General features: G+C 43.5%; 1 long non-coding RNA gene across 1 annotated transcript; it reads right to left on the bottom strand.

Annotated features, from left to right (window-relative positions):
* Nucleotides 1-607: 607 nt before the first annotated feature.
* On the bottom strand, nucleotides 608-22555 carry LOC142698909 (uncharacterized). The gene is made up of 6 exons (XR_012865836.1): nucleotides 22470-22555; nucleotides 20683-20757; nucleotides 19208-19336; nucleotides 17280-17346; nucleotides 17029-17093; nucleotides 608-1530 (listed from the first exon to the last, which is right to left on the bottom strand). It is a non-coding gene; the product is annotated as an uncharacterized LOC142698909 (long non-coding RNA).
* Between the last annotated feature and the right edge of the window lie 240 nt (nucleotides 22556-22795).

Raw genomic sequence — 22795 nt, 5'->3', positions numbered from 1 at the left:
AAAGTCTTACGGTCCCCTGAGAACCGGTCAGGTAACTTGAGGTCGGGTTCTAGAGGTGAGGTGAGGGGTACTACTAAGGCAGCGTCAGCCTGGTTGACCCTCTGAGCCAGGGCCTGGACCTGTAGGGAGAGGCCCTGCATCTGCTGGGTCAGGGTCTCAAGGGGGTCCATGATAGCGTCAGAGTAGGAGAAATAGTAGACTAGGTATGGGCTTGTTATTATGTAATGGCAGGAAGGAGGTGAAGGGAACAAGTGAGCCCTAATCTACCCACCGCCCTGTCCCTGCCTACTTGCAACGACCCGCCCGAGGTGACGGGGTACAACTTGGCGGCGGTCCCTACGCTGTCTAAGTGCAAGGGAGTACAAACAGGGAACACGCAAGGGAAGGGGCAGTAGGCCACGGAACGCCACGAGGAAACGGAGCGGTGAATGAGCCAGTCAGGATCAGGATGTAGTGGAGCATACAAACGCAGAGCACGGAGCAGGAAGCAAGCCAGGGGCAAAGCGAAGCAGGATAAGCGGAACTGAAGCATGGCAGAAGCACGGCAGAAGTAGGCTGGAGCAAGGCAGCAGTGGGGCCAGGAATCCAAGAAGAATAACAAGCACTGAGGAAGAGAACACGGCAGGTATAAATGAACAGGGGGCGGAGCTAACTCCGACTGACCAGGCCGCGATAGGCTCTCCCACTCCTGAGCCTGCCACCCTGGTTGGTGGGAGCCGGTGTCAGTCTAAGAGGTCTGGCCTCAGGTGTCGACTGATTAATCTCGGGAGTATACACAGACGTAGTACCTGGCAGATCCTTTACACTCTGTCAGGAAGGTCAAAAGCGGCCAAAGAGGGAAGGGGTTAAGGAAGAATTATGTCAGAAAGTCGATAATCGTAGGTATCAGTACTTCCGATTTAGTTTGCAGTAATATACAATTCACTCCTGTATTTCACTGAAGTCACGTTGGAGTATTCTATGTTGTTTGGTAAGAGTGTTGTTGTCAGATTGCTTTAAGAAAAGAATGATGTCAGAAAGCTGAAATACATAGACTTTGATGTATAGAGCTACGAGCAATGAAACTCCATAGTCCTTTGTCTGGTTTAGGTCCAAGTGTATTGAAGAAGTCGGCCAATGCAGAGTTTCAGGAGACTGGCTGTCATCAAATACTGTAGAATCTAATGCTATTATTCTTGACCTCTTGTAGGGGAGCAAAGAACAGTACCTGTTGCAGCTGTTTCATGTGAGGTGGGCTTACATGAAGCAACCTCCTTCTTCTCACCTGGGGGTCTTCTGTGCGGTATATTATCCTCAGACCCACTTATCTTTTCCTCCAGGTCAAGGAATTTTCCGTCTAACAGAGGATCAAGTTACAACTGCTCGCAGGTCTCCAGTAATAATTGGTTTCTCTCACGGGTGATGAGTCGGTCTAAATAATATGTGCAGATTTCTTCACATAGGAAGAATCGATCCAGGTATCTCTTCTTTCACACCTCACGGCAGTAAGGATGGTCAGCAGCAGTACCTTGAAGAGACTTCCCCAAAGCACTGTAAATAAACCAGAATGTAAAACTAATTGATCATTATAAAGTTTCACAGATTAACGGAATAAGTCTCTTCTGTACATTTATGTTGTGCCTCCTGCACCTGAGTCTTAACTCTCTCAGGCTGGGTTTACACTGTGCGTTTTTGCCATGAATTTTTTTTGTTTTGGTAGATAAACTAACGTGGAAGTTCATCAAACCAAACAAAAAAAGAATGCTAAAAACGCAACAAAAACGCACATTGTAAACCAAGCCTAAAACTGCTTCTGAAGCCTTATCACATATTGGACAAGGGTGTCATGTGACAAATATAGTTCTGAGTCTGTAGGTGTTATGGGCAACCTGGGTAATTTTCGAACAAAATTTCATAAGGAGTTAGTACATGGTCGGTGGGGGTCCCAGTAGTGGGGCCCTTAGCGATCATATATTTATCACCTATCCAGTGGATAGGTGATAAATGTTCTTAGTGGGAAAACCCTTTAGCCAAAAGGGGTTTTCCAGTCCTAAGAAATTGTAGGAATTTCTTGACATAAATTTCTTGGTTTTGTATAACGGTCATTTAAGCACGACCATCTTTCTGAAAGCAACAGCGGTGAATTCTTTATTGCACGCATCATCGTTTTATACTCCTCATATTGTGCGTTCCATCCCGACAGGCCAATTCTTGATTGATTTAATTCTCATCGGAATTTTAAAGAACAGGCCTCAAATCTGAAAAAGAGATTAAGACAACGTGGCTACAGAAATATAGATGCTGAAAAAGGATGCCAAAGAGCAAGGAGTACTAATCGGGACATTCTGTTGAGACAAAAGGTACGTAGATCAAAGGAAATCTGGTCAGATTTGTAACCAACTCTAACACACAATGGCAGAATGATCCCGATCTTAGGGGTGTTCTTCCACACCGACCATTGATGGTGGCTAAAAGAAGCAGAACACTAAAGGACATGTTAGTAAGAAGCCATTATGTACCTCCCTGTGTGTCATCGGGCCCTAAGTGGGGCTCATTCCCATGTGGCCACTGCTCTATCTGTAGCATGATTGTTAAGACAGACACATTTTGTGATTCATCAGGATGTGATGAACACAAAATTGTGCACGTCATTAATTGCAGTACCACGGGGGTCATATATCGCGCTACATGCACTTGTGGTTTGATATACGTGGGTATGACCACACAAGATCTGAGGGTACGCACCCAGGAACATGCCAAGGATATCAGGGCAGCAGTGAAATTGGACCCTCAGAAACTCATCAAATTTAAACCAATACCTAAGCACTTTAGGGAGAAATACAAGGGCAGATGTCAGGATTTAAAAGTTCCTGAAATTGCTAAACTTTCTTTGGGCTGCCGAGGAGGGAATCTAGCCAAACGTCATGAGCAAATTGAATGTCGTTGGATCATAAAGTTACGCACCCAAGTTCCTTTGGGCCTGAATGAGAAGGTATCATTTGTGCCTTTCTTATAGTATGGCTTTGCACAGGTTGTGAACAATATTGCCAGTGATATCCCCCTTTGCAGTATTTTGGGGATTCTTCCATTTTTATATTAAATGTTAGGGCTTCTACTCTTCTACTGGGGATTGTTGTTTGGTTTGGTTTGATGGGTTGTATATTTTGATTTTATTCTTTATCTTTTGTGAGTAACTGTATACTCCTTTTCTGGGTATAACGCCCGTTCATCGGCTGATTGTAACGTTTATGCAGACGAAAATATTACCGTTGTTGGCAGCACATCTCCCTGTTCATTTTTTTTTTTTTACATAGACCAAAAGAATATAAAAAATAAAAACATTTTCGCACAAAAGCAGTGGATTTTTTTTTTTAACATATCTGGAATCGCGACACCTGTAAAAGTCCAATCTGTTACAATATAAAATGAAAGCCCCAAAATCGCTGTGTTTTTTAGTCACCTCGTATCCCACAAAAGAATTTAATAAAAAGTGGTCAAAAAGTCTTATGTACCCCAAAATAGTACCAATTAAAACTACAGCTCGGCCTGCAGAAAATAAGCCGTCATATAGACGGAAAAATGAAAAAGTTATGTCTCAGAATATGGCAACACAAAACAAATTTTATTTTTAATAATGCATTTTCTCCTTGTAAGGGCTTGTCCACATGTAACGAAAATGGCTGCGTATTTTCCATTCGGAATTGCGAACGGATAATATGCAGCGGAATACAGTAGCAGCAAAGTGGGTGTGAATGAGCGAATGTTATCCACACGCTGCATAAAATGTCAGTCCTGAAATTCACCTGCTGTATGTAAATTCCTGCTGCGGAAAGTGGACTGAATTCCTGCGTTTTTCAGAGGAAATGTCACCATCTCACAGACTTGGAAAAAAAACGCAGCAAAATCCGGAATATTTTCTACAGTAAATGCAGGAAATGTTTTTCCATAGCAGATTGTCTGCTAGTCCAAGCGGAAATTCCTGCAGCAATTCCGTGGCTTTTGGAAGGTGGGGAGGAAAAAATGTGAATAAAAATAATGTCAGCGATGGGAAGGGGTTAATAATGTGCTTTGGGTTTGTGTCTGACTAAACACATAGACGTCATTCTTGCCTACTCTCCAGGATTGTCGAGTAGTCTACAAGAAATCTCCCGGCAGAGAAGGAGGTCTCCTGAAAGTCTCCTGACGGCTGAGAACAGGGGCTCTTGCTGCATATTTATTTCTATGGCCGCATGGTAGCTGTGTAAACATGTATCATTGAGCTCCTGCTTGTGGCTGCACGCAGGGAAGCACTCTACTGGCACTGTTTATGTGGCACTCTACTGGCACTGTTTATGGGGCACTCTACTGGCACTGTTTATGGGGCACTCTACTGGCACTGTTTATGGGGCACTCTGGTGGTATTGGTAATGGAGCCATTTTGGCTGGTGTGGGGGAGTGGATGCAGCTTAGGACTCCTAGAAAACGATTATTTACCCTCACAAACTGAAATGATTGATTCCATATCAAGCCTTGGCTCTTATTTAGACTGGTACAAATCCTAGGATTTATTGACAGAGCTATGACAATCATGATGGATCCGTTGTGTAAAAGATCCCATTGACTTCTAATGGGTCAGTGAGGTTTCGGGCTCTAATGGTGTTGTGGACAGAGCCTAACCTGTGTAGAGTTTTGATGAATCATGAGCTGGGAAGACTTCCATTTACACCTCTTACAGCAAGTACTAAAGCCTCTAACATGTATTGTATATCTGACAAGTTACAATTCTGTATTTCACCCTCTGTCGCCGTGCGGTGCTTTAATGAGACGCCATATCCTCCCTATGGCGTGTGGTGGAGCATGACACATTTTCTTTTCTTCTTACGGAATGTGTAAAATTAGAGGAACAATGTAGGCCCATAATGCAATACGGGTGTGTGGGGGGGGGGGGGGTGTGTGTGTGTGTGTGTGTGTGTGTGTGTGTGTGTGTGTGTGTGTGTGTGTTGCCCGATTTGGAAGTTTATGACAAAAAAAGCCACAACACCTAGCCATGAGAACCCAGGTGTAATGGGATGGGAATAACAACATTCACAAGTCTTGTACATCTTTCCGCTGTGGTAATTCTTGCCCCGGGGGAACCTCCTACTCTTACTGGAATCATTGAAGCAGAGGCCGGCGGTTATGTGAGGTGGACGTGTACAATATAAGGCACCGCTGTCACAATCATTATCCTGTGTCGCCCTAGAAGGACATTATTTCACTTTATATATTCAGATGTCATTGTCGTATTTCAGTCTTGATTTTCTCCAAGCCTCCATGTGATTTTCCTCTTTGCCAGGACTAAGGCCCTGTTCACACGGCAGAATTTTCACGAGGATTCAGACGCATTTTCTGTGTCTGAATCGGCGTGAAAAACACTTGAAAAAAGTGCACCATTGTCTATAAGAAACCACCCATTTATACAGGACAGAATATTAAGCGGGTGAAATTGTACACCGCCTCGCTGAAAAAAAGTGACATGTCACGCGTTTTCCGTTGCATGTTCCACATCAGGTAATCGCAGGCAGATTAGCCCCATTAAATGGTTCTAATCTGTGTGCAGAAACACCTCAGTTTTTACTACAAAACAACTACCGAAATCTGAGGGTCGGCTGTGGTTTTCTACCACGGTTTCTCGACCAATTCCACGTCTGATTTTTCCATAAGAAAAATCTGTCATATGAACACAGCCTAATGGCATGCGCAATATTTCCCCCCACCCAGAGGGATCCGGCTACAAGGAAGGCAGAATCGGCTTGTAAGAAAGTAGAATGTCATCATCACATTTGCATCTTTAGTGTAAATATTGTAATGTCCGTCATCTACTAAGCATGTCTATACATTACATATAGATACTTCTTTCTGTTACCTGTCTTGTGTACAGATTATACATCACGCTGCATGGATGGCGGACAGACTGTCAAACACATCAACTGTCCTTGTTGACCATAGCAACCAATCACAGTGCAGCTTTTTTTCAGAGCAGCTTTGAAATGAAAGCTGAGCTCCGATTGGTTGTGCCAGTCTTTCCTGTTGGACCTTTTTAACCCTTTCACTACCAGGGTTTTTTAGGCATTTTGCCTCTTACTTTTGTCATGTACAAATAAAACCTATATTACTAAGTACAAAAAAAATCATACTAAACCCCCCATACTTATATATTTTCTGAAAGTAGATTCCTGGTACATTGTCCATTTGCCACTCCACATAAAATTGCATGACGGTCCTTGTGTGTATAAAGTGTCATTTTTAATTAAAAAAAATGCATACAAATTTATACTTTATGTCAACAGTGTAAACTAAAGCAGAAAATTTTATGCTCCAGGCATCCTAAAAAAAAAAGTTCAATATGTGCAGCGTTCATACATACATACATACATACATATATCATACATACATATATATATATACATACATCATACATATATACATACACACATATATATCATACATACACACATACAGTTTATATATCATAAATACATACACACACACACACACGCGCATATCATACACATGCATATATATATATATATATACATATCTATATATATATATATATATATCATAAATAGATACATACATACATACACACACACATATATATATATATATCGTACATACATACATACACATATATTGTAACGGCAGGGGGTAGGGAGACGGACAAGTGAGCCCTAATCTACCCGCCACTTTGTCCCTGCCTACTTGCAACGACCCGCCCTAGGCGACGGGGTACAACTGGGCGGCGGTCCCTGCGCTCAGTAAGTGCACGACAAACACGACAAACATACAAGGAACACAAGCAAGGAAAAGGGGCCGTTGCCCACGGCAACACCGTGAGCAACCAGAGTGGTGAACGAGCCGAGTCAAGCCAGGAGTGTGCGAGGTACAAAACGAAAAGCAGAAGAGTAGTCGGTAAGCCAGGGTCGGTATGGAGCAGGATCAAAAATAGCAGGAGCTGTAGCTGGGCCAGGAACCACAAGGAAGGAAACAAAAGCAATAACAAGCACCGAGGGACAGGAAGTGCAGGCTTAAATAGACCGAGGGCGGGAGCTAGCTGAGTCTGGCCAGGTTACGATAGGCTCTCCCACTCCTAAGCCTGCCAGCCTGAATGGTGGAAGCAGGAGTCAGTCTCAGGGATGTATTCTCAGGTGCTGACTGATTAGTTCTGGGAGTTAACCCCGCAGTGCCTGGCAGATCCTTTACATATATATCATACATACACACATATATATATATCGTACATACATACATTCATACATACACACTTATATATCATACATACACACACACATATATATATATATATATATATATATATATCATACATACATACATATATATATATATATATATATATATATATATATATATATATATCATACATACATACATACATACAGGGGCATAACTAGGAAAGACTGGGCCCCATAGCAAACTTTTGACTGTGGCCCCCCCTCCCCTGGGTGTCACACAACCCCCCCCCCCTTGTAGATAGTGCCTTTTTTACAGCCCCCCCTGTAGATAACGCCATACAGCCCCCCTGTAGATAACGCCATACAGCCCCCCTGTAGATAATGCCATACAACACCCCTGTAGGTAGCGCCATACAGCCCCCTTTGTAGATATCTACAGAGGGGGCTGTATGGCGTTATCTACAGAGGGGGTTGTATGGCGTTATCTACAGGGGGTACTATATGGCGTTATCTACAGGGGGGACTGTATGGCGTTATCTACAGGGGGGCTGTATGGCGTTATCTACAGGGGGGGCTGTATGGCGTTATCCACAGGGGGGCTGTATGGCGTTATCTACAGGGGGGAATGTATGGCGTTATCTACAGGGGGGGCTGTATGGCGTTATCTACAGAGGGGGCTGTATGGCGTTATCTACAGGGGGGACTGTATGGCGTTATCTACAGAGGGGGCTATATGGCGCGAACGCCATACAGCCCCCACTGTAGGAAACGCCATACAGCCCCCCCTGTAGGGAACACCATACAGCCCCCCCTGTAGGGAACGCCATACAGCCCCCCCCCTGTAGGGAACGCCATACAGCCCCCCCTGTAGGGAACGCCATACAGCCCCCCCTGCAGGGGCCGCCATACAGTTCCCCCCTGCAGGGGACACCATACAGTCCCCCCTGTAGGAAACGGCATACAGCCCCCCCTGTAGGGAACGCCATACAGCATCCCCAGCCCCCCCAAAAAATGCAACCTACAGTGTGTCCTACAAATAACATGCATCCCCTATCCACAGGACAGGGGATACATGTGTGATCGCTGGCAGCGATAAGGAGAACGGGGGACCGAAAGTCCCCTGAAGTTCTCCATGACTAACCTCGGACTTCCGGCGTCTGCGCAGCTCAATAAAAATGAAAGGAGCGCTGGTCACGGATGTGCACAAGCGCGACCGGCACTCCATTCATTTCTACGGAGCTGCCGACACAGACACCGGAAGTCCGAGGTTTTTGATGGAGAACTTCAGGGGACTTTCAGTTCCCCGTTCTCCCTATCGATGCCAGCGATCACACATGTATCCCCTGTCCTGTGGAGAGGGGATACATGTCTTTTGTTTAACTCTGCCGTAGTCTTCAGTGGGGTCCCGCTGTAGCAGCCATAGCGGCTGCTAGGGGAGCCTCCGGCCATGGTGGGGGCCAGTGCCGGTGGGCGACACGGGCCCCCTCATGTCCCTCATACATATATATCATACATACATACATACATACCACTTGTGCCTGTGTCTACATGTACATATATTATCTCCATAAAATTACAAATTGAAAACACCAAAAATGTGGTTTTAAGCAGGAAATGTACAAAAAAAAAGTAACAATCTATAAAAAGCAGGGATTACACACCTAGAAAAATTAGGCGTCCACAAAGCTCCTATTTTCCTGGAAGCAGACAACCTGACTAGAGATGAGCGAACTTATCAAAAGTTCGGTTCGGCTAGTTCGCCGAATTTCACAAAAAAGTTCGGTTCGGACCGAACTAGTTCTGACCGAACCTGTCACTTACGTGCGCCGAGCATGCTACTGTCCAGGGTGCTGATAGAGTTAATGGGCTGCACTAACTCTTTCAGCAACCTTCACAGTACATGCTCGGCGCGCGGAAAATACCATTTAAATGTAATAAAAAAATAAAAATTATACGTTCGTACTTACTTTCCTCCTGTCCGGCCTCCAGCGATGACGTTTCATCCCTTTCGCCGCTGCAGCCAATCACAGGCTGTAGTGGCGGTCACGCACGTCAGGATGACGCTTCATCCCACGTGACCGCCTCTGCAGCCAATCACAGGCTGCAGCGGCGACATGGATGAAACGTCATCGCTGGAGGCCGGACAGGAGGAAAGTAAGTATGAACGTATTATTATTATTTTTTGGCATGTATGTATGTTGGCATGTATGTATGTATGTATATCTGTGCATGTATGTTTGCATGTATGTTGGCATGTATGTATATATGTGCATGTTTGTATGTATATTTGCATGTATGTATGTATGTTTGCATGTATGTATTTTTGCATGTATGTTGTCATGTATGTATGTATGTATGTTGTCATGTATGTATATATGTGCATGTGTGTATGTATATTTGTATGTATGTATGTATGTTTGCATGTATGTTTGCATGAATGTATGTTTGCATGTATGTATGCATGTTTGTATGTATATTTGCATGTGTGTATATATATATGTATGTATGTTGTCATGTATGTATGTATGTATGTATGTTGTCATGTATGTATATATGTGCATGTATGTTGGCATGTATGTATATATGTGCATGTGTGTGTGTATGTATGTATATTTGCATGTATGTATGTATGTTGTCATGTATGTATGTATATATGTGCATGTATGTTTGCATGTATGTTGGCATGTATGTATACATGTGCATGTTTGTATGTATATTTGCATGTATATATGTTTGCATGTGTGTATGTATGTTTGCATGTATGTATGTTTGCATGTATGTATGTTGTCATGTATGTTTGTATGTATGTTGTCATGTATGTATGTATAGATGTGCATGTATGTATGTTTGCATGTTTTTATTTTTGCATGTATGTTTGCATGTATGTTTATATATATATGTGCATGTTTGTAATTATGTTTGCATGTATTTATGTTTGCATGTATATTTGTGCATGCTTGTATATATGTATGTATGTATCTTTGCATGTTTGTTTGTATGTATGTATGTTTTCAAGTGTGTGTGTATGCATGTATGTATGATAGTTTGCATGTATATATGTGTGTATGTTTGCATGTATGTATATTTGCATGTATATATGTGCATGCTTGTATATATGTATGTATGTTTGTATATATGTATGTATATTTGTATATATGTATGTATGGCCATGTATGATACTGTCTGCTGGCGCCCTGTATCTAAGTCAACTTCACGGCAGGCTTCTATACATGGTATAACAGTCAGTATCACACATTAAACTGAATCTAAGCCTACGACATGTTTTATTTCATTATTTTTTTTTTCCACAGGTTTGGTGTTTGGACTACGTCGGTTTCGAGGACTACTTCGATGACGGTTTTTTTTCTACAATAAAATGGTTAATGAGGGTTGTGTTGGGGGTGCTTTATTTCAATAAAATATTTTATCTATATCTTTGTCTTTTTCTTTTCAAATTTTATTATTACCACTTTAGTAATGGCCGCTGTCTGAGTGACAACATCCATTACTAATGCGAGGCTTAGTGTTAGCCGGTGCAGAGGCTAACACTAACCACCATTATTACCCCGGTACCCAAAACCACCAGGGGTGCCGGGAAGAGCCAGGTACGATCCAGTACCCGACCATCTGTTGTGATGGTCGGGCCCTGGGGCGGCCGCAGGCTGGTATTATGAGGCTGGGAAGGGCCAAAAACAGTGGACCTTCCCACCCTTGTAATGCTAGGCTGCTGCTGCTGTGTTGTATCTGGCTGGTTATAAAAGTGGGGGGGACCCCACGTCATTTTTTTAAATTATTTATTTATTTACATTTTTTTTTTTAAAAAGACATGGGGTTCCACCCAATTTATCATAACCAGCCACATACAACAGTGTTATTAGCCTGGGAATGGACAAAACCAGTGGCCCTTCCCACCCATGTAATGCCAGACTGCTGCGGCCTTGTATATGGCTGGTTATTAAAAATGTGGGGGACCCGTCTATTGCTAAATTTGTTAAATTCCAAAAAAAAAACGACGTGGGGGTCCCCCCCATTTTTATAACCAGCCCGATACAACACAGCAGCAGCAGCCTAGCATTACAAGGGTGGGAAGGTCCACTGATTTTGGCCCTTCCCAGCCTCATAATACCAGCCTACGGCCGCCCCAGTACCCGACCATCACAACAGATGGTCGGGTACTGGATCGTACCAAGCTCTTCCCGGCACCCCTGGTGGTGGTGGGTACCGGGGTAATAATGGGTGGTTAGTGCTAGCCTCTGCACCGGCTAACACTAAGTACCGCCTTAATAATGGACGCTGTCAATCAGCCAACTGCCATTATCTAGGCACTAATAAAGTTTGAAAAAAAAACACAAAGACAATTATTTTTTATTGAAATAAGAAATCCCCAACAAAACCCTCGTTAACCATTTTATTAAAATTTGAAAAAACGCAGATCTACGCAGTAGTCCAACGAATCGTAGATGTAGTCCAATCGGTACATCAAAATCTGCAACAACATAAAAAAACAGTTATCAATGTGAACAATACCAATACTTCTACTCACCTACACACATATATACACGCACACACAAACAAACAACCATACACAGACACACACATATATACACAAACACAACAAGATATACACACACACATAAACAGACAAACACACACATATACACGAACTCACACATATACAAACAAAAACACACATATCCAAACACACACACACACAGTTATACACACATACACGAACACATATACACAAACACATATACAAACAAAAACACACATACCCAAACACACATATACACAAACACATATACACAAACACACCCATATATACACACAAACACACACCCATATACACACATATACACATATACAAAAACACACACAAACATCTACACACAAACATATACACAAATACACCCATATATACACAAACATATACACAAAACACATATACACAAACACACCCATATATACACACACACATATAAAAACAAAAACAGACAGTCACATACCCAAACACACATATATACACAAACACACACATACACAAACACGGTTTCTTTTAAATGCTGCTGGGGAACCCGCTCGATCCACTATATAAGGCTGCGCTACAGTGCAGCATTTAAAAGAAACAGGATCCTGACCTGTCCATAGAGTTTAAGGCAGCACAGAGTATTTCAGGAGATGAGCGTGCAGATTCAGTGCTGCTGCGAACTCTGCTCTTACCATTACGTAGCTCTCAGTCTGTTACCTCTCCTCCACTCCTGTCCTCCAGAACACCTTCACATGATTGGCAAGTCACCACGTAATGGTAAGAGCAGAGTTCACAGCAGCACAGAGTATTTCAGGAGATGAGCGTGCGGATCTTGTGCGGGGTGGTGACTTGCCAATCATGTGAAGGTGTTATTGAGGACAGGAGTGGAGGAGAGGTAACAGACTGAGCTACGTAATGGTAAGAGCAGAGTTCACAGCAGCACTGAATCTGCACGCTCCTCTCCTGAAATACTCTGTGCTGCTGTGAACTCTGTTCTTACCATTACGTAGCTCAGTCTGTTACATCTCCTCCACTCCTGTCCTCTATAACACGTTCACATGATTGGCAAGTCACCACCACGCACAAGATCCGCATGCTCATCTCCTGAAATACTCTGTGCTGCTGTGAACTCTGCTCTTACCATTACGTGGTGACTTGCCAATCATGTGAAGGTGTTCTTGAGGACAGGAGTGGAGGAGAGATAACAGACTGAGAGCTACGTAATGGTAAGAGCAGAGTTCACAACAGCACTGAATCTGCACGCTCATCTCCTGAAATACTCTGTGCTGCCTTAAACTCTGTGGACAGGTCAGGATCCTGTTTCTTTTAAATGCTGCACTGTAGCGCAGCCTTATATAGTGGATCGAGCGGGTTCCCTAGCAGCATTTAAAAGAAACAGGATCCTGACCTGTCCACAGAGTTTAAGGCAGCACAGATTATTTCAGGAGATGAGCACGGGCAGCCGTTCGTTTTTCCGAGCCGTGCTCCCATCATGCACACGACCGTAAAAACACCCGTTATTGCGGGTCGTAATTACGACCCGCAATAACGGGCTCATAGACTTCTGTTACCCACGGGTACCTTTCCGTATTCTCACGGGAAGGTGCCCGTGCCGTTAAAAAAATAGAACATGTTCTATTTTTCTATTTTACGGGCCGTGCTGCTATAATTATAATGACAGCACGGTTCGCAAAAGCGGCCGGCTGCCCGTGGCCGGCCGGCCGTGCTCGTAGTTACGAGTCGTAATTACGAGCACGGCCCGTAAAATAAAAAAATAGAACATGTTCTATCTTTTTAACGGCACGGGCACCTTCCCGTGAGAAAACGGGAAGGTACCCGTGGCTAACAGAAGTCTATGGGCCCGCTATTTCGGGTCGTAATTACGACCCGTGATAACGGGTGTTTTTATGGTCGTGTGCATGAGGCCCCGTAATGACGGGTGGCTACATGTGTGCACCCGTCATTACGGCAGCGTTGCTAGGCGACGTCAGTAAGGGTATGTGCACACACACTAATTACGTCCGTAATTGACGGACGTATTTCGGCCGCAAGTACCGGACCGAACACCCTGCAGGGAGCCGGGCTCCTAGCATCATATTTATATACGATGCTAGGAGTCCCTGCCTCTCCGTGGAACTACTGTCCCGTACTGAAAACATGATTACAGTACGGGACAGTTGTCCTGCAGAGAGGCAGGGACTCCTAGCATCGTACATAAGTATGATGCTAGGAGCCCGGCTCCCTGCACTGTGTTCGGTCCGGTACTTGCGGCCGAAATACGTCCGTCATTTACGGACGTAATTAGTGTGTGTGCACATACACTAAATAGTCACTGTTCAGGGTGCTGAAAGAGTTAACTGATCGGCAGTAACTGTTTCAGTACCCTGGACAGTGACTACCGATCACAGTACCTGTAAAAAAAAAGACGTTCATACTTACCGAGAACTTTCTGCTTCCTCCAGTCCGGTCTCCTGGCCGTTGCCTTGGTGACGCGTCCCTCTCGACATCCGGCCCGACATTCCTTGATGACGATGCAGCCTTGTGAGCGCTGCAGCCAATCACAGGCTGCCGCGGCCTCTGCAGCCAATAACAGGCTGCAGAGGCCTCTGCAGCCAATCACAGGCTGCCGCGTCAGAAAAGGTCGGACTGGAGGAAGAAGAGGGACTCGTCAACAAGACAACGACCGGGTACGTATGAAATGCTTTTTATTTTATTTTTAATCAGCAGCCTCTTTTCTCTATCAGTGATTGATAGAGATAAGTGGCTGCCGATTTGTATAATGTTTTTGACCGGGTTCGGTCAAAACGGGTTCGGCCGAACCCGGTGAAGTTCGGATTCGCTGCGAACCGAACTTTACCGGAAGTTCGGACCGAAACCGGGTTCGGTTGTCCCGGTTCGCTCATCTCTAAACCTGACGATTGCAGTTGTCTTGACGTGGTCCTGTCGGCCGTGTTCACCTTCACTATCACACCTTAGGGTATGTTCACACGAGGGCGTCTGTAACGGCTGAAATTACGGGGATGTTTCAGCCTGAAAACATCCCCGTAATTTCAGCCGTGACGGCATGTGCAGGCGCTTGAGTGCCGCGTCCATTACGGACGTAATTGGCGCTGCTATTCATTGAAGTCAATGAATAACGGCTCCAAATACGGCCAAAGAAGTGACAGGTCACTTCTTTGACACGGGCGTCTATTTACGCGCCGTCATTTGACAGCGGCGCGTAAATTACGCCTCGTGTGAACAGACAAACGTCTGCCCATTGCTTTCAATGGGCAGATGTTTGTCAGCGCTATCGAGGCGCTATTTTCGGACGTAATTCGGGGCAAAAACGCCCGAATTACGTCCGTAATTAGTGCGTGTGAACATACCCTCAGATATAGGATAGAGGAATTTATTTTTAAAAACAAATGCATTAAAATTCACATTTGTGCCTAAAACTCACATACAATCAGCGATTTAGAGAAAATATCATTTACAATGAATAGATCAAGGTGATAAAAGCTTATATATATATATATATATATACCACATACATCTACAGCCATAAAAGTGTGCGCTCTCAAAACACTGAAACAGAAGCCCTACAATATTTGTCCATCATTCATGTATTTGAAAAAAAAAAATACTCCACACAACAAGCAACTTTTACTGTATGCAACCAAAATCACACATAGCACATAGCATAATACGTGTATAAAAATACAACTTAGGCCTTATTCACACCAGCGTATTCCACATCCGTGTTAGGCCTTATTCACACGAACGTGTGCATCTTGCAGTTCCGTGTGTCATCAGTGAATGCTGCGTGGCTGCGTGATTTTCACGCATATGCCATCCTTATGACACGCGGTTTTGATGTTTAGAAAAAGAAATGAAGGACGTGCTTTTATTTTTTCCTTCACTTATTTATCTACTGTTGCGCGAGTCACGTTCGACACACGGAAGTGCTTCCATGTGCTGCGCGTGATTTTCACGCACCCACTGACCTCAATCGGTGCGTGATGCGCGAAAAACGGCCAAGCATAGGACATGTCGTGAGTTTTACGCAGCGGACACACGCTGCGTGAAAATCACGGACTGTCTGAACGGCCCCATTGACTAACATAGGTCCGTGCGACGTATCATGGACGTTAAACGCGTTCGTGTGAATAAGGCCTTACGTGTGTTAAAACAACGGACATCACACGGACCTATGCAATTCAATGGGGCCATTCAGAATTAATACTAGGCGTAAGAAAGACAAAGTATTAGGACAAATCCCAATCAATGGAAACATTTTCATGTAGAACAGAGGCCAGTCCCCAACAGTGTATTTTATAGCTTTAGGTGTATTATATATTATCTCATTTTTATGCTTCTACAATGTCTCTTATCAGTGAGTTATTATAATGAGCTTTATTCTTATTATATCACAACAGTAACTATTATGGGGTTTCTGAGGGGGTTCATACAAATATTCACACAGAGACACTTTATTAGGAGTCCTGCCACCCCTCCCCCTACAATGCTGCAGATAAACATTGCGGACGTCAGAGTGACAGGCGGCATGGATAGGTCCGCTCCCGGCCGCCCGCTTTTATTACTTGTAGTAATGATAACAGTAAGGTAAGCAGTGTCTCCCCTGACTGCTAGCAAAGTTTGGGGTACATGTCTGGGATACATGGCACAAGTGCCCAGCGCTGAGACACCAAGTAGTAGAGATGACTCCTGAACCCTGTACCTTTCCTTCACCACGACATTACAATATACAATATTATATAGTACAAGTCCTCAGCAGTTACATGACATGGAATCAGTGGCTATTACAAGATGTTTGCCCATTTGGCCTAGGTATTTAACCGGTCAGGGGGCTTCTCCCATATGACTTTCTAACATAAATCAGGGGCGGACGTACTATAAGTGAGAACTGTGCAGTTACATTGGGGCCCAGCAGGTCAGGGGGCCCTCTGCCACCCCAAAAGTAACTAGTAGCGTCCTAATGTCTATTAGATTGCATGTAAGGGTTTGGGCTAATGAATTTCTTGTAGGCAATAATGTGTGGCAACTGCTCTTGGCAGGGTGACCGTGCCTTATATCCCCCAACACTGCTCCACCCCTAATCCCCAATTAACTTTACTGTACCCCTAGTCCCCTCAACCAATTACCTTAAATCTATCTTCAGGCCAAAACTGTTCCCTATTGTTCCCTTACGTGTCCCCCCTAGACTACATGGCACCGCCAGTCATATGGCCATCTTCATACTATACAAAGAAACCCATTACCTACACGATCCCCATCCCTATATATAGTAACTAAAGATGGATATACCTCATATAGATGAAATATTACTTCAGAGAGTCCCCCTGGCAGCAGGCAGCCGATCCCAAGGTTTTCTGGAACGAAAAGTTAAAATTGTGATGTGAGCTTAGTATGGGTCATCATATCAACAAATATATGTTCAGCCAATTGACAACATTGGGGAATTTGTTCCCGCAGCCTCTCATGTGTCTCTATAGGAACATTCTGGATGACATCACATTATAGCATTTCTATAGGTTGTTATTTTCTATAATACTTACATATATACGGTGGATCTTCTAGCATGTCGGCTGTCACTGGTGCCGCATATTCACATGTTTTATATGTCTGTAATATACATAATGGGTTTACTGCATATACATAAAATAACCCCATATCTATAATGTATAATAATATATTTACTGTCACACATGTCATTATCTATCACAGGGCGAGTGAGACATTGAACACATTTTGTAATGCAACGTAGACCCAGGGAACATAACTATAGGGGTGAAGAGGTTGTAGTCACACACAGGCCCTGGTGTCCATGACTGGCATAAGGGGGTCACAATTTGAACAAATCCCCAATGCCGCCATCACCTGGAGGAATCCTGATTTTACTTGTCACCCCCTTGACTGCCCTAGACCACCATACAATGAAAAAACAATTCCCCTTTACTGCCTTAGGCCTCATGCACACTTCCGTTTTTTTCTTCAGGGTGCTATCCGTTTTTGTCACTGATAGCACCCTGAACCCATTCATTTCAATGGCCCCATGCACACTTCAGTTTTTTTGACGGTCCGTTGCTCCTTTCCGTTCCAAAGTAGAGCATGTCCTACTTTGGTCCGGGATTCCATGACTGTGAGGCCCATGCCAGTCAATGGGGCCGTCAAAAAAACTGAAGGCACACGGAAGGCATCCGTGTGCTGTCCGTGTGTGACGGAGCCGTTGCCTAGCAACCGCTGGGCGGGCAGAAAAACATGACAAAAATATTACACTAATCGGCAGCCACTTGTCTCTATCAATAACTGATAGAGAAAAGAGGCTGCTGATTAAAAATAAAATAAAAAGCCTTTCATACGTACCCGGTCGTTGTCTTGGTGACGAGTCCCTCTTCTTCCTGCAGTCCGACCTTCTTTTGTGACGCGGCAGCCTGTGATTGGCTGCCGAGGCCGCGGCAGCCTGTGATTGGCTGCCGAGGGCGCGGCAGCCTGTGATTGGCTGCCGAGGTGACATGAATTGAACGTCATCACTGGAGGCCGGACAGGAGGAATGTAAGTATGAATTTATTTATTTTTATTACATTATTTCCGCGCGCCGAGCATGGTACTGTCACCCTGGACAGTACCATGCTCGGCGCACGGAAACGGAAACACGGAGTGCACACGGGAGTGCACACTGAAACCACACGGCCGCTAAAACGGGTTCACAGACCCGTCAAAAGCGGCCGTGAAAAAGGTGTCGGAAGTGTGCATGAGGCCTTAAACCACCAGTGAATTTACACTGAACCCTTTCACAGCCCTAGACCACCAGATAAATAAAAAAAACTGTATAGAAACATGACCCTGTGGGATGGGGTGGGTGGGTGAGCCTACTTTACTTGTTGCCCAGGACCCCATCTTACATAAAGCCTGTTGTGTCTGTGGGAGTGCAGATTATATATGGTATATGATAGTTGGCAGGACCTGGTATAGATTTGGCACCAAGGCCCCGGAGCTTATAGTCATGTCTCTATATAAACCAGAACTTAAGGGAAACTATAGAGAACTGTGGAGTTTCTGATTCTTCTCTCTTTTGTGGTGTCTCTGGACACATATAATGTGGATACATGTAATGAATATTCTGGGTATGCACCGGGTTACCTGACAACATATAAGTTTGGATGGCAGCTTAGTCTGGATGCCATAGTTGACCACACCGGGTTTCCAGGCTCTTGGTCTCTTTTCCTAATATATTACAGGTTTGTAGCTTGTCAGTAATAAGCGGTCACTACATTTTGTGTAGGACATTTTTTTCTATTCTTCCATCTACCACCCCCAGCATTGAAGCGAGGAATATTAGGAAGAGCAACCTTGTTTTCTGAGGGACAATGTGAGAAAACTGAAATTGGGCTCTTGGAGAAAATATCCATTATTGCTATAAACCTTCCAGCCAGTAAATATGTGATATAACGTGTGTAGAGATAAAGAAATATTCGGCACTTACCTTGGACTCTCCTACTTTATATGCTGGGCATTAGTTGGGCGCTCTCCTTATTTTTGGAGCAGCCCCTCCTACACCTGGACCTGAGGCCATCACAGAGCTCTTCATTGGGCTGTTACTTTTTTATTACTCCTGGAAATGTAAGAAGAAATTGACAACTGGGTGACGTTATTCTCTTTTCTCAATGGCCATGGTCTGATACAATACAATGAGTGCTGACAGTTTCATAATGTTTAGGGACATGTCCTATAGACAAGAGATATTGTATCCCCCATATTCAAACATTCCCAGGCGGAATTATAGAGGAATATAAAAACTCAGAGTGCTAAGAGGAGATGCTCCAGCATTATAATTTTATGGGAAATACAATTATTTACTCGTCATAAGAACAGACAAGTCCAGAACATATGACCAGTATTATATACATAGAAGAGATAATCCATCATCCCTGGGATTGGAGGTTAATTGTAATAAAATATTATAATATAAGATTACACTTCATGGAAAATACAATTTGACAGTTATAGATTTAGACAGCAGTGGATTTGGTATCACTATATAGCAGGTAATGGAGTTGGTCCTCTCCTCTTTGCGGCTGGGTGGTGACAACCTGTGCAGGACTCCGCTCTCCAGAGGAACTACATTGGCAGCAAGCAAAGCGGTGGAGAATTGTCCCAAAGGTCATGGGAAGGGAATGGAGAGGTAAACAAACATCACGCCCAGCTCTCCTCAGTAGCTACATTGGGCCCCATAATGGAGGGCCCAGTTTGATCTTTGCTATGAGGACCCCAGTCTTCTATGTCCGGCTCTATATCCAGGAGTAAGATTATGTGACTGTTTGGTGAACTTCTTGGTGTCAGTAGAATTAGGGTATGTGCACACGACGAGAGGCTTTTACGGCTGAAATGACAGACTGTTTTCAGGAGAAAACAGCTGCCTCGTTTCAGCCGTAAAAGCTCCTCCTCGTATTATGCGAGGCGTCTGTGACGCTCGTAAATCTTGAGCTGTGCTTCATTAAGTTCAATGAAGAACGGCTCAAATTACGTTGCAAAGAAGTGTCCTGCATATAATGTATATAAGTGTCCTGCACTTCTTTGCCGAGGCAGTCAATTTACGCGTCGTCGTTTGACAGCTGTCAAACGACGACGCGTAAATTACAGGTCGTCTGCACAGTACGTCGGCAAACCCATTCAAATGAATGGGCAGATGTTTGCCGACGTATTGTAGCCCTATTTTCAGGCGTATATCGAGGCATAATACGCCTCGTTTACGCCTGAAAATAGGTCGTGTGAACCCAGCCTAAGGGTGTTCATGATAACTATGACTGCCGCCAAGTGTCAGGGATCTATCTGCCTATGTGACATGGAGGAATGGCTTCAGTCATACACAAAGGTGCCGTCTGTTTTATGACCAGATAATTTGGGACGTGTGTGAGTAATATGCAGGAAAGGTAAATTACAGGAAAGAGAGATCAATACCTGAGCGCTGTATTCAGGACACTGTCCCGGCAGCAGCAGTTCTGGGACTAATCAAGGGATCTGTTCAGACAAGATCTAAGAAAAAGATACAAAACCTCTGATCACAGGATAGATACAAGAATAGTTGTCATGTTACCAGAGGTTACACTTATACATTACACGTATACACTATTTAACATTGACGTCTATAGGTGACAGATGACCAACATATGACATATATCAGAGGTGTCCGTCACCGCCATCCTGTAAGAAATGTGTACAGTATGTTAAAGGAGTTTTCCCATGAGCGACATATTTGACGTAACCACAGGATATGTAATAAACGTCAGATAAATGCGGGTCCCACCTGTACACCAATCTCTAGAATGGGGCCCCCTAAACCCTGTTCTAGCATTTTGTGCTCACACTGACTCCCGGCCACTTACAGATTACATGGTCGGGAGTTACGGAAACAGCGTAGCTCGCTGAACTACGCTGTTTCTCTAACTCCCATAGTAGTGAATGGCAGCTACGGAAGCAGCATAGCATGCGAGCTACGCTGTTTGGGTAACTACTATTCAGTTCTATGGAGCTTTCCCCCTTCATAGTAGGAAATCAGCCGGAACACAAAAAGGTAGAACAGGGTTTAGGGGGCGCCGTTCCAGAGTTGGTTCTCTCTGAGCTGAAATACCGAGCACAGCCACTACCAAATGCATGGAGCTTTCCTGGTAAACAATGAAGATGACATGTGGCTGACCAGGGTGGTGCGGCCCCTTTACTCAGCTGATCATAGGGGTAGTAGGAGTCAGATCTCCACCGATCTGATATTTACTATTAATAATAAAGTTATGGAAAATCCCTTTAAAAGGTAAATAAGACATTTTATACAAAACATACATATAAAATTATAGAGGATCTGACGTCTCTCCTGGCATGTCTGTCCTAGAAAATACTTGAGAATTCACATTTCCATTCACACATTACTGACTGCTGTAATTTTCAGGAAATAATAAATTGTAACTTTAATGGGGAAACAAACAATTCCAAATTGTAATATGTCATATATTGATATCTGCCACATCAGCTATAGCGTTCTGATGGAAAACATGTAACATCCCGACCATCACAGACATCATTAAAAAAGTCAATACAAACTATCAATATGAATATATTTATGCCCGTAGTATACAAAGACATGACCGGTTCTGTAAAGATTGGATGTGCTGGAATAATTCTGTATATGCCGTACCGCTCCCTTTCTAGGGGGCGCTCATACGTTGTCTGTTGTATACATATTATTTTTTCTTTATGATGACCTGTATACGTTCTTCACAACATTTATTTTATTTACCTTTTATTACCCATATTATTTTGAATCCCATTTTCTCAAAATGTTAAAACTTATAGGAATTAACGATTTAATTATTATTTGAGACTATTTACGTCTACCTGCGAGTAGAACTGTTATACACATATATTTTCTGATGTCTCAACTGTTTAATAAAGACATATTGAAACAGAAATCTGAATGTAAAATCCACATGTTCAGTTTTACTTTTGTTCATAGAAACATTTTACTGGAACTTGAAAAAAAACAAAAAACAACCCCGTCAATCACAGGAAAAAAAAATCCTTCTACAATCATATAGTTGTGGTGAGATGCTGGTTATAAATTACTGCAGTAATGTCCAGTGTGAATCTGGTCTTATATCAGAATTCTAGAGCGTAGATATTTCATGTATCCAGTAACATGTATAATTAATAACACTGATATTATAGCTGATAAATAATAAAATGCTGCATCTTACCTGTCAATCACAGTCAATCACAGTCCTGGTCCAGATGTTATTCCAAAAATTGGAGAAAAAGGGCAAAAATCCTGATCTGTAGGAAACACACTGATCAAATATCAAGTGCAAAGTGAGTGGAATCCAGCTGCACATAGAACTTAGCGACTAGTACTGTCTATGACATCATCAGTGACATCATAAGTGGCTGCAGTATCGGTTACATCATCGGTTATCTCCTCCTGCCTGGATAGACTGTCTGTGTATACACTGGATATAGGTGTTACATGGGACTGCTGTTTTATAAACATGGAAGATACATGCCCACTTGGTCAAAAGCTAAAAAA

Source organism: Rhinoderma darwinii, unplaced genomic scaffold (genome assembly GCF_050947455.1).
Source record: "Rhinoderma darwinii isolate aRhiDar2 unplaced genomic scaffold, aRhiDar2.hap1 Scaffold_105, whole genome shotgun sequence".
Lineage (NCBI taxonomy): Eukaryota > Metazoa > Chordata > Amphibia > Anura > Rhinodermatidae > Rhinoderma > Rhinoderma darwinii.
Note: the sequence above shows the minus strand (reverse complement) of the source record. Positions and strands in the feature narration are given on the sequence as shown.